The sequence below is a fragment of the Ornithodoros turicata genome, chromosome 9, assembly GCF_037126465.1.
Source record: "Ornithodoros turicata isolate Travis chromosome 9, ASM3712646v1, whole genome shotgun sequence".
NCBI lineage: Eukaryota > Metazoa > Arthropoda > Arachnida > Ixodida > Argasidae > Ornithodoros > Ornithodoros turicata.
Window position 1 is genome coordinate 21,238,899 of NC_088209.1, and position 13,685 is coordinate 21,252,583.

General features: G+C 47.8%; 1 long non-coding RNA gene across 1 annotated transcript; it reads left to right on the top strand.

Moving 5' to 3' along the window:
* The first annotated feature begins 264 nt into the window (after positions 1-264).
* On the top strand, positions 265-10,180 carry LOC135368315 (uncharacterized). The gene is made up of 3 exons (XR_010414744.1): positions 265-386; positions 3,636-3,785; positions 9,576-10,180. It is a non-coding gene; the product is annotated as an uncharacterized LOC135368315 (long non-coding RNA).
* The last annotated feature ends 3,505 nt before the right edge of the window (positions 10,181-13,685 follow it).

The window sequence follows — 13,685 nt, forward strand, 5'->3', positions numbered from 1 at the left end:
TTTTAAAGAAATGGTTGTGCTAGATGTACAATGTGATTCTTGAACAACAACAATGCATTTTTTCACTGCATTTTATGTCATGCTTGAATGCCTTTAACTATGCTATCGTTTGTAGTTTATTCATTCAAATGAGTCACGCGTTAGTCGGGTGGCCAGGAAAGGTACACTTCCCTTCCCAATGTCGCTTCTCTCTTTCCAGACGGCCCTTTGCGGATCCTTTGCGGATCAAGGCCACTGGACTAGGAGAAGGAGGAAGAAGAAGGATTAAATCAAGAAGACGAATCGCACGTGCGGCGTGCAGGTGACGGCCAGCCGTGACTACTTGTCTCCATGTTCCACGAGTGGAGTCAGCGTGCACACCCTGCACACCCTGCTGCTCCTTTCAGGTCGTGTACATCCTCCTATGAGAATATATTGCGTTATTGTGTTATACGTGATTCGAGTGAGAGGTTCTTGTGTTTTGTATAGTGCTTTATGTGTGGTGCTCAACTAGGCTGTGTCGAAAGATTGGAAAAATATCACTTTTATATTTGGGGTGTAGTTCCGTATCGGGACCACTCGTTTTTAAAAGTTAGTGAATCTGTTAGGAAAGTAGATATTACATAGAAGTGGAAGAAGATCATATACTGAATCTAAAAATGTAAGAATTATAAAATTCTGCGGACTATAAGTTTTTTTTATATGCATTTAAACAACCCCATCCGATTCACTTTTAGCGCAGGAGAAACACAGGAATGCTAAGCCTAACGGATTCGAAACTTGCCGTCTTACGAAAGGTAGGGTCGTTGAAATGGGCTAAATCACCTCACTTTAACTTCTTTACTAATTACTTCCTCTCTCACGTAAAAGCGTTTGATTTTTGTTTTTATTCGTTTTTCTTTAAAAAAAAGCCAGTGGTCCCGATACGGAACTACATCCAAACCTTTTTTTGGTAAGGCTGGGAGCATGGATCCTACTCCCCTAAAACAGAATTTACCGTATATAGCACTGTGGTGGTCAACCAGTGCACAGAATGATACTTTTATCACTCCTGATGTGTGGAAAGAGCGCGCTATGTGGTGAAGTTTTTTTTTTCTTTAAGAAGTCGGCCCATGACGCACATTCCCCCAAACGTCGTGACGTTGCCCATCTCTGTGAGGCCGACAACGGTGAGCTCTTTCAACACCACTACCGGTAACATCTCACTACGGTCGCAAGTCTCACTACGGCCGAAAATCCTTTAATCCCCAAGTGTCTCATTACGGACAAGATCTCATTACGGCCGAAGGTAGTCTCATTTCGGCCGAAGTTGTTTCATCACGGCCAAAAAGAAAAAAAAACACCGCCACTGTCTTTTTTTAAGAGTGTACCATACCCTGTGGCGTTTTAATGGAATCTGGTATTTGTAACTAATTTGCTGTAGGAAATAAGGACGTGGACATCAACAACTTGTTAGCACTTGAATCCTACATGTTTATTGTTCCCGTTTCGTTTCCGACCTCGAAGTTCTATTCGTTATGGAGTCTGATAGCGATTTACCTGCATGGGCGCACCAATTTTACAGCATCACAGCGACGTGCGTCCGCGCGCCGAGTGTCCCACCAAGGGCTCCTCTATAGATGCCGGTCACGTCGAGCGCGCTCCCATACTTCTGCGCGTGCCACGTGTTTTCCTATATGACCGCGGGATGGCGCCAGCTTCTGACACTACCGTGCGCTCGCCCGCTATAGTCTTCAAGTATATCCTAGTAGGATGCGAGATGTTTCAGTGCATTAGATACTTATTCCACTCAATGGATATTTATTGTGAGCCTAACTGAGTGAGTTCCGCCACCCCACCAGTAGTTTTCAGTCAGCTTGAGCACAATGTAGCGAAGAGGCAAGCGAATATAAAGACCCACGCATGTTGCTGGGGAGTCACCAGCACACATGCTTTTGCAAGCTGATACACATTCGAAAGAGTGACTCGGTAGAACTGCAGTTTCTCTATATGCTTCCCGGAGCTGTGCAAAACGAGGCACGCGCGCGCACACACACATACACGCACACATAAACGGGATGATGATGTAGTGGGTCATTCACTGCAGACGAGGCATGACACATTGGAATTGAATGAAAAGGAACTACGGTAGCGGTGAAAACACAAGCCGCCTTATCATCCGCTCAGTATATCCACGATTCAAGAAACTTGCTGATGTGGCATTCTCCTTTGAGCTCTTATTCCCTCTTTTTTTTTTTTTTTTTTTTTGATAGGCGTTTACGGTGCACCGCAGCACTGCGTTCCGTGCTTTCTGCATATGTCCTCTCACACGAGATTTTTTTTTCTCTTTAGATCGAATTGCCAAATGGAGATCCGCTCTCCACTTTGCATGCCAGAGGACCTCATGGCGTACCCTATCACTATCAGCAGAACCACATTCACTATCAGCACCAACCACTTCACTTGGCCGTGTGTACAGTTGGTTCCACGGGGACACATAACGTCGCAGGCGCGGACGTAATCAAACGGCTCAAAATGTTCACGCTGTTGTTGCGTTGTTTCTTTTTCCTCCTCGGGTCTTATGCACGAAGGGTTTAATGACGAAATATCCTGGACACTGCACTGGGCTCCAACATGCGCCTCTTCTGCCGGTTCGAGAGTCCTTGCCAGTCTGAAGACTGCATGCAGACGGCTGAGTCGTTGGAAGTGGAGTTCAGCTGCTAGTTCTTCCTTTCAACAATTGTTCTATGAGAGCGAAGTTCGCTGGGAGTTCATGAAACTGCACGCTCGACTGTTTTTCGCTGCATGATGTACAAAGCGTCAAGTGCCGCAGGTTCTTATGGTTGGGTACTTCTGCGGAGTCTGAACAAAATATTCGACTTTAAAACAAGACAAGAAACTGCGTCCATCTTTGTAGACCTCCTCGGCTAATTTCTCTTCACCATACCACGGCTGACGTTTCCAAAAAAAGCTTATACGTGCTGCAAATTCTGGCAGCAGCTGCTTTGACTGAACGTGTCATCTGCTAGATGTAGTGTCAGAAGGCAGCACCATGCAGCGGAAGTGCCGCGCATAAAAGGAAGAGGACAGGGTAGCACTTTCCCCGCTCGACGTGGCAGGCGTCTAGTATAGAGGACGCATTGGTCCCACATATAGCGGCGCAGTGCGTCACTGAAGCGCGCTGCGAAAGTGGCGTGACCTGACGTTGGGTATCACGTGAAGTGTGGTGATGCAGGTGTCTGGAGTGGAAAACACAAGACGCGAGGGTGGCAGCGCCGAGGAAAGTTCCAAGTGAAGGTTCTTGTATTGTGTACTTGCAATACGAACACGTTCAAAAAAGGCTGTAAAGATAACTAAACATCTGTACAGGGTTCAAGTTCCAATGCATTTATATAAGATAATTTCGAAGTATTGACGTACTATGTAGATGTTAACATATGGGAGTTAAGAACTCGCAGACACGGAGAAAGAATCGCGTTGAAATCTGCCCACAGTCCGTGGCGACACAGTTGTCGCTGTATTTCAGCTGCGAGTACCAAACGTTGCACAGCTACTTCTCTTTTCTTTTTTTTTACTCCATCATCTTATGGCTGGAGGACGAAGTAATTTGATTAATTTGAATTCGAGAGGCAATTCAGTTGTTTGCTGTGCATAACTTGCTAATTTTTACGTTTCAGCTGGACGAGTAAAGGATGCATGACCCCGGCGGACACGGGGGTGATTCAAGTCCTCAGAGGCTTTGGAATGCGGATGCGGATCATATTGCGGTACCTGGCCCAACCTTCTTCCTCATCGGGGAACAGGCAAAGTCGCTATTGGCCGTAAAGGTAATTTTCATGCCTGCATTGCCCGGGAGTTCCCCGGGACACTTATTTTAAAAGGGATCACACTTTTACGAAAAGCATCAGACATTTTCCATGAGCTATGTGGATGACCCATAAGGCACCTAAATGTGGTACCACTGCTGTATGACATTGAGAATGTACCCGTATGAATTAAAGACGAGCAGCAAAACACTGGAATGGAAGCATAATGTAAAAACCCCGAGACTAGGGAACACGAAGGGAGACACAAACACGAAGTCTAGAGACTATTTGAGACTTCGTGTTTGTGTCTGTCCATTCGTGTTCCCTAGTCTCGGGGTTTTTACATTATGCATCATCTTCACCAGCTCGCTTGCTTCTTAGCCATTTTTTCACTGGAAAGAAGTTCAACTGCCACTAATGCCTTCCCATGTACCATAAGTTCTTTTGATGCATTTCTCAGCTGACATCTGAAGTGATTATGTCGGGACGTCAACCAACCGCTTTTCTCCTTTTGCCGACTGTTGATGATATTCCATTCTCTTCCGAATTCTTGCATTTTTCATGGTGATCGGGAACAAGTATTCCGTGGAAACCTCGGACTGTAATTGATAACACCGGGTTGTATACTGTTAGCGTGTTAGCGCAGCGGTCAAAGTACGCGCGCACGAGAGCGAGGAGGGCACGACACCCGAGACGGGCGAGACGGCCGGGGAGAAACACAGAGAGTTTCGTCGGAGGCATTCGACGCTACACCTTTGGCAATGTCAGACGTTTGTCTTACGTATTAAAGTTTCGTTTTTTTCTTCTTCCTATTTCCGATTCCGATCCCATTTTTATCCGACATGGCGACGAGGAAAACCGCATCGGCCACTGCCAACATCGCTACCACCGCTACAACCGCTACCTCCACTACGACACCGCCTCTTCTGGAACCTTTTGGGGCCACACCCAACGCTAGCCCTAGCGACCCCACCGTCATCAACATGCTGGCAACTGCATTGAGCTCGATCACCAAACTTCTCGAACAGCAACACGCAACCGCACTGCAGGTAACTACGATGCCAGACTTGACGTCTACGCTACCACTCTACTACGGGAACGACGCCGACTGTTTCAAAGACTGGCATTCCGCTGTGCAGTCCTTACGAGAGAGGTCCGGATGGAGCGACAACGCCACGCTCAGCTCTGCTATATCAAGACTTCGAGGACGCGCATTGGAATGGCATAAAACCGAGGGCACTAAGCTAACACAATGGAATGACTGGATCACCGCTCTCCAAAAAGAATTTGATATTCCCTTTTTGTTTCGCCAGTGGGTGAACCACGTCAACCTACGACGCCAACGCGAGAAGGAACCCCTTGTGGATTACATTTACGCCCGATTACAACGGATCAAGAAAGGAAAGTACCAACTTTCTGACCCTGACATAGTGGACTGGATTATCGACGGTGTTCTCGAACCAAGGCACAAACCTATGCTCTCTGCCTTTTACACGCTCCGGCAAGGTTCTGTAAACGACCTGGTACAGTACGCTCGGGAAATTGATCGCCAGTCTACGAACACAGTGCACAAAACTCCCTCCACCGACCACTCCAAACAACGAACAGCGAAGACGTTCACAACAAGCAGAAATGACCAAGAAGGAGTTCGGGACCAGAAACCTTCTGACGGCATGCGAAGCCAACCACCCGAAATACAAAGGAAGGCTAAACCTGCAACTGTTCCACCAGACATGTGTGCAAGGTGCTTCAATGTCGGACACCGCGCAAAGGACTGTTCTCTCCCTGACACGCGTACAGAAGAGGAAAAGGCCGAAGCTCAGCAACGTCGTCGGAGCCGTGACGGCCAGTTCCAAAGACAAACACCGCCTCTCACTGAAAACGCAATCAATAACGTTGTGTCCTCTTATCATGCACCTGCGCATGGCATTATACTTGTTCCAGCCAGTATAAATGGCATAGATGTCTTAGCACTATGGGACCCAGGCTCTGCTGCAACACTGCTATCTCACGACATCGCAAAGCTCCACAAAATTGACGTCATCCCTAACAAGACCGTCACGTTAAAGGGACCCTTTGGTGGAATCAACAGCCCTGTCGGCCTGGCCCAAGGGACCGTGTCAATTGGATCGGCAACAGCTACCGTCGAACTTCGAGTCGTCGACAGTTTGAACTACCCCCTTATTGTCGGCTTGGACTGGCGACGCGCAGTTCCTTTTGATTATATTGAGCGCTTTCACGGAAACGTACACACTCTCGAATGGATTCCGAAACCGAAACCCGCAGACATCGATACACCAGAAACCGCAAATCACTCGCCTGCTGTTGAGCTTGTAGAGTCCGAATCGTCTCAGCTCTCTGCTACTCCGCCACTGAGCGACCCCAAGACTGCAAGCATCAGCCACACCACCGATACAGGCACTGAACCTGACGCTATCAACATCGGGGGATTCACAAAACTGATCATGGAAAACGACACAGGGCAAGCTCGCGACAGACCCATTCCAAGTCTTCCATCAAAAGATGATATAGCCAGCAAAATATCCTGTCTCCAGGGCTCACAAAACGTAACCGCAGAGGAGCTTGAGAGGCTAAAGAACGCATTGCTAACGAACTTGGAAGCGTTTACGCAACCGAGTACGGAACTTGGACTTTGCCCACACGTCGAACACACCATTGATCTTCTTGATGACAAACCGGTACGCATGCAACCTTATTCTACCTCAGAGGTCAACCGGAAATTCATCAAGGAAGAGACTGCCAACTGGCTTCTCAAAGGCATCATAAGGCCGTCACGATCACCATATGCATCGCCGGTCATCGTAGTCGACCAACCACACCACGTGTCCACACCCAAACGCCTCTGTGTTGACTACAGGTATCTCAACGCAAAGACTGTGAAGCATGCATACCCGATGCCCCGCGTTGAAACTGTACTCCGCAAGATAGCAGGATCTCGTTATATGACAAAACTGGATATCAAGAAGGCTTTCCTCAACATTCTGCTCAAGGAATCCGATAAGTCAAAGGCTGCATTCGTCACCGAGAATGGACATTACGAGCCCAACCGTATGCTTTTCGGACTATGTAATGCGCCAGCAACGATGCAGAGTGTCATGAATGACGGCTTAAGACACCTTACGAGCACGGGACATGTTGAAGTTTACATTGACGACATCTGCATTTTCACTGATAAGGTTGATCACCACATTGAGCTTGTCTCCGAAACGCTGCACACTCTTTGTGAACTTGGACTGCGAACTGACTTTACCAAGTGCATCTTTATGAGTTCCGCCATTCCATTTTTGGGTCTGATTGTTTCACCCGAGGGACTTTCTATCGATCCTCAACGCACAGAAGCGATCGAAAGGTACCCTACACCACGTAACAAGACGGAACTTCGGTCGTTCCTGGGACTAACATCGTACTATAGAAAGTACATCAAGGATTATTCGAAGATTGCCCGTCCTCTTACCGACTTAACAAAGAAGGACGCACAGTTCGTATGGACTAGCGCCTGCGAAACCGCAATGACCACGCTCAAACAATGTCTGATGCAAGCGCCCATACTTGCAACCTTCAATCCTGAGCTTCCCACAGAAGTCCATGTTGACGCATCACACCAAGCTTTTGGAGCTGTTTTGGTTCAGCGAGAGGGTAAAGTTGCCCGTATTGTAGAATACGCAAGCAAGAAGGTTCCCATATCGGACGAAAACAAGCATTCAACTGAACTTGAAGCAATCGCATTGCACTGGGCTGTGACTGACAAGTTCCACTGCTACCTTCAAGGACTGACTCACTTCGATGTTTTCACCGACAACTGGGCCGTTACACATATCATGACGAAACAGACGCCACACAGACGCCTCGCACGGCTTATGCTCGACCTGATGGAGTACAACTTCACCATCCGACACACACCCGGCAAGCAAAATACCGTTGCCGACACGTTGTCAAGAATACCCGACGAAGTTCACAATCTCCTAGTTCTCCGTGCAGCGGACTCTCGCCTCAACGACGCACAAAGGCAGGATCCAGCACTTGAACCTATCATAGACGACCTCGAAACTGACTGTCCATCCGCAGCGAAGGAACACTACTCCCTTGTAAACGGCACTCTTATGTCAATCTCTCCAAATGAGACACCTGGCATAATGCGCACCGTCATACCACGATCACTCAAGCACGCTGTCCTCAAATGCTACCACGACAAAGATGGCCACAGCGATGCTCCACGAACACTTTCAAAAATTCAGCGAAGGTACTACTGGAAGACAATGTCGCAAGATACACACGCATACGTGAAGGGATGCCCGAAGTGCCAGGAATATAACCACGTGCCCGGTGTACAAACGCGCACATTGCAACCCCGAGCACCACCTACGACACCATTTGACCACGTCGCTATTGATCACGTTGGTCCAATAAACACGGAGGATCCGAACAAATATTTCATTACAGCTGTTGACCTCACCACGCGGTTCATTGTAACACGCGCTGTTCCCAGCAAATCCACTGAGCATTTCCTCACATTCTTTGAGGAGGACATTATTGATACGTACGGAACACCTCGAGTGGTCATCACAGACAACGACAAGGTGCTTATATCTGCAGCAGCAACACGATATTTCGCCGACCGATATATTGAACGACGGACCACCATACCTTACGCACCTGAGACTAATGGGCTTGTAGAAAGAGCCAACGGCAAAATCTTGCCAGTACTCCGGAAAAACATCGACGGTGACATCGATCACTGGAGCGCCTACCTCAAACGCTCAACATTCCAAGTGAACGTCACCGACCATGCAGGACTAAGAACATCGCCATTCCAGCTGCTCTTTAATTACTCACCCCGACGGCACATCGACAACGCACTTCATGTCAGCCCCGACAATCTAGCCATCGACATTGAAGATGCGCGTAATGACGCACACGTCAGCCTTACAAAGTATTTACAAGCCATGAAAAAGAGTTTCGACTCTCGACACCGGACACCAACATACAAGATAGGAGACAAGATCCTCTTCTCCAACGGAATGAGAAACGGCAAGCTTGGAAGTCTCTATGAGGGACCCTACACAATCACGAATGACGAGGACAACGCTTACACGATTGAACGCTCGTTGCCGAATGGGCAAACGGAAAAGAAAATCGCCACTGCCATGCAAATCAAAGCCTACCGCGAACCTCATCACATGGAGCATGACTACGACCTCATTGCCGAATGGGCAAACGGAAAAGAAAATCGCCACTGCCATGCAAATCAAAGCCTACCGCGAACCTCATCACATGGAGCATGACTACGACCTCAGCGAGATATTTGACGAGTTTCCCTCGGACAGCCAACCTGACGAGGATCCATCAGCCCTGACCCCTGATATAGCAGAACCCGCTTCCTCGGAAGTACCGCTCAGAGCTCCCGTTGGAAGCCACAAACGCAGGAGATGCCCACCTCGATGGCTATTGGATTACGTCACCGGCGAAGATTGCGAGGACGCAATGTTTTACACCGGGGCCGTGTTAGCGTGTTAGCGCAGCGGTCAAAGTACGCGCGCACGAGAGCGAGGAGGGCACGACACCCGAGACGGGCGAGACGGCCGGGGAGAAACACAGAGAGTTTCGTCGGAGGCATTCGACGCTACACCTTTGGCAATGTCAGACGTTTGTCTTACGTATTAAAGTTTCGTTTTTTTCTTCTTCCTATTTCCGATTCCGATCCCATTTTTATCCGACAATACGCCAGGTTTTGCTATACGTGACATTCCATACGCGGCAGCTTGTCACAAGCCTTCTCTTCTTTTGCTGCAGGAACTGCAAGAACGTGCGCAGGCCCTCGAGGGATTCCACAATGACATCTTTTTTGCCATTCATGACATCCAGCGGAGCATGCGCCACCCTGTGAAGCCCACGTATCGTGGTACTTCACCCATCGCGCGTAGCAGCCAATCAAGTGTCAGCGAAGGTTTCTCGTCAAGGTGCCATAAGTCAGTCTGCCCTGTCCAAAGTCTGCCCTGGGGTCTGGGCCAAGTCACAGGAGCTCACTGGAACGAACTCAAGTCGAACACGGACTAAGCCAACTAGAGTCAAAAGCTGAACGTCCGAGAAAACAACCTGCTAGTCTCTCTTTACAGCCATAAAAGGCGATGCTTCCACTACCCTCGAAAGTGAAAGCAGAACGGCTGACTATAGACTGTGATTCTGGCGATCACCCTTCTGGTGTTCCTAACAACTCAATAGGCCGCATCGGCTGCGGAGGCTCCATGTGTTGAGGAATTAGTCTGTTATTTCACATTATTATTATTATTATTATTATTATTATTACTCACATTATAGTCTGTTATTCCATGCTATCAGAATATATGCTACAAATGCAGTTAACAAAAACTGATATGATAAAATATATGTGCACAGTGCGATTGATCTCATACTTCATGCTTTTGCTATTCTCTTGCCTAAAAGATTGCGCATGTAGGCATTTACAAGCAAGAAAAATAAAATTGCGTATTGCACACAAGTTGTTCTGTCCTAGAGATCTTGCATGTGGACATGACGTAATTCATGAATGCCCTTTCATGAATAGCGAAAAAGATGCCATTGCGGAATCCCTCGAGGGCTTGCACGCGTTCTTGCAGTTGCTGCAGCAAAAGAGTAGACATGTCACAAGCTGTCACGTATAGAGCGTCACGTATAGCGAAACCTGACGAAGACAACCTGGTGCAATCAATTACAGCCCGAGGTTTCCAGGGAATACTTGTTCGCAGTTTGTGATCATCATGAAAAATTCCGAAGAGAGTGGAATATTATCAGCAGTCGACAAAACGCGAAAAGCGGTTGCTTGACGTCCCGACGTAATCACTTCTCAGATCCTTCTAAGAGAGGAATAGCAGTGAGGGGGATCCCAGATGAATGCAAGATGAAGACGGAATGACGATAGACGATGAACCACTGCACTATCGACAAATATTTATTTTCAACGGCGTTTTTCGTTAAATACGAGCGCGCGAATGGAAAGTTTGGCTGCTTGATTAAACGTGGTATCCATTTTTTTGAATGTAGGAGGAATGTTGTTTTCGAGATTCCGCTGACTTGTCGTAGAGATTATGTAGGGAAAACGTCGAGGGAAAACGTTAATTTTCGGTAACGTGAACAACGCAGTAAAAAGGGAGATGAATACAGTACGTTTAGAGATCACGTGACGGAGTGCACATGTGGATTTTTGTTTGAAAAAAACGGAAATTTTGAAGACTCGTAAAGACGACGGGGAATTGCCATTTGAAGAAGACAGACACATAAAGAAATTGGGTGATAACTGTGTAAGAAGGGTTTCCATCTATTATTCAGATAAATTTCAAATTTTGGAGGATACGGTCGTACACGTGGTGATGCAGCTTGATATTACACATGCTTATCAAAGCTATTGTACTCGTATTTAAGGAAAATGGTTTTGAAAATAAATCTTTGTTAAAAGTGCAGTGGTTCATCGTCTATTGTCATTCCGTCTTGGTCCTGGATACCTTCTATAACGTCACATCACCATCACAGTCCATCACATCATAACCCATCATTCAACATCAAACTCAACATCACATTACATCATGGTCCACCACTCAACATCATCACATTACATCATGGTCCACCACTCAACATCATCACATCCCATCATTGCCCGTCATTCACATCATTCTGATGATGTGATGGTGAATGATGTCGGTAATGGTCACCACGAGTGAATTCGCCGACCTATGTGTCCAGCTGAACGGCAAAAATGAGCAATGTGAGCACAGCAAACAACAAAGTTGCTTCTCGAACTGAAATTAGTACCACGACCTACTACTATACTGGAGACCTAGACATCCGCAAAGCTCCCATGCAGCGCCGGAGTAGACGTTCTGGCAATCGCCGCTTCGCTATGGGATTTGGCGCTACTTAGCACTATTCGTTTCTGCGTTATTTGCCGAAACTATGGCAACGTATGGTGGGCTGTGTTGACAACGACGAAGAGGTACGGAAGAGGGTAGCGCGTGCTTAGCAGCCTATGTAGCCCTCTGTATCAGATGAACGACGGCGGCAATGATGAGAGTAGTGCACATGCCATTTCCTCTCACCAATAATGCCATGTGGCGCTTGTAGCGGCCGCTCGTAACTAACCCAAGACCCGGTTCTCCCATAGGCGACTGCGATTTGTCCAGATCTCTACACTCTCTAGTATGGAGTAGGTCGTGACTAATACTTGAAATTACTTCGTCCTCCTGCCATACGATGATCAAGCACACACAAAAAAAAACCTGAGCAGCTGTGCAACGTTTGATACTCGCAACTGAAATACAGCGACAAAACTGTGTCGCTGCGGTTTATTAGGGGACTTTAACGAGATTCTTTCTTCGTGTCTGCGAGTTCTTAACTCCCATATGTTAACATATACATAGTGCGTTAATACTTCGAAATTATTTCTTACAAATGAATTGCAACTCGAACCCTGCTCAGATATTTAGAAATCGTTACAATCTTTTCTGAACCAGTCCGTATTACAAGTACACAAGACACGAACACTCACTTGAAACATCCCTCGGTGGAGCCTCCATGAAGTGTTGTGTTTTCCACTCCAGACACCTGCATCACCACACCTCACGTGAGACCCAACGTCGCGTCACGCCTCCTCCGCAGCGCGCTTGAGTGACGCACCGCGCAGCGATATCTGGGACACACGGCGCACGCATGCTATCCGGTACTTAACTCCGCATGTACAGCTGTCGCTGTAAAATTGGTACGCCCATGCAGACCACTATCAGACTCCATAACGCCGTTGTCGGCCTCACAGAGGTGGGCAACGTCCTGACTCTGTAACGTGTAATAGACGTGTAATAGCTCTGGGGGAATCTGCGTCCTGGTCCGACTTCTTAAGCAGAACTTCCCCGCTAGCACGCTCTTAGCCGACCACGATCTCGAATGTCATCATTCTGCCCCCGATTGGCAGAATGAGGGAGAACGTTCTGCCTCGCCAAAATAGACGCTTCGCAGAATGCAGCCGCGTGGCGCCTACCGAGCCGTGCTATGACGTCATGTTTCATGTTACGTCACGCGTGACTTCTAACGTGGTGCCCAAGCAGAAGTCTTGAATTTGCTACTTTCGGGGATTCTATTAAAGACATAATAGAAGACATACTTTTAAGGGTGTAGTGGTCACCGGCAACTGCAGCCCAGTGCTGTAAGGCAACCACTAAACGGATTTCCACCAACTACGAACCCTATCTGATTAATTAAGATCACAAATGATGGGCAAAACGACGCCCCCTGAACTTTCTGAATACTTAGTAAAACAACAAACTGACCTCGAAGATCTAAGTGTGCGCAGGAAAATATCCCGCTTATAATTCCTTCATAAATTGTATCACGTACACTCCCGCTCTGCCATCAAGCAACAACAAACATGAACGCTTTCATTAGCACCACCATCACCGCCATCAAGGTGGCTCGTTGTATAGGTACTCTAGGTGTAACACCTTGTGGCGGCCCGTGGACGACGACAATATGACCCTGGTGCCACGAGCTACCGCGCTGTCTCATCAGTTCTACCGGCACCGTCCTCGTACCATAATCCTAGGTTGAGGCCGAGCATACCTGCCCTCTGGGACATTCTATCACCGCTGCTCAGGACTCAAGAAGAGAGACACCACCTCCTCTACTTTTGGTGAGCCGAACAAAGAACACCATGTTCGGCGTACTTCGTCCCTTCACCATCCCAAATATTCCATCGACCAGCGAAGCCTTCACTGAAGCTACTGTGCCTCGTTCCTCCGAAGGCTCGCTAGGCGGTGACGCTCCACGCACATTCAACGATCTGGCATTCCACGACGCCACACTCAACTCTCAACACGCCACGCGGTCACCACCCCAGCGTCCCTCCGCCTCACGCTTCGT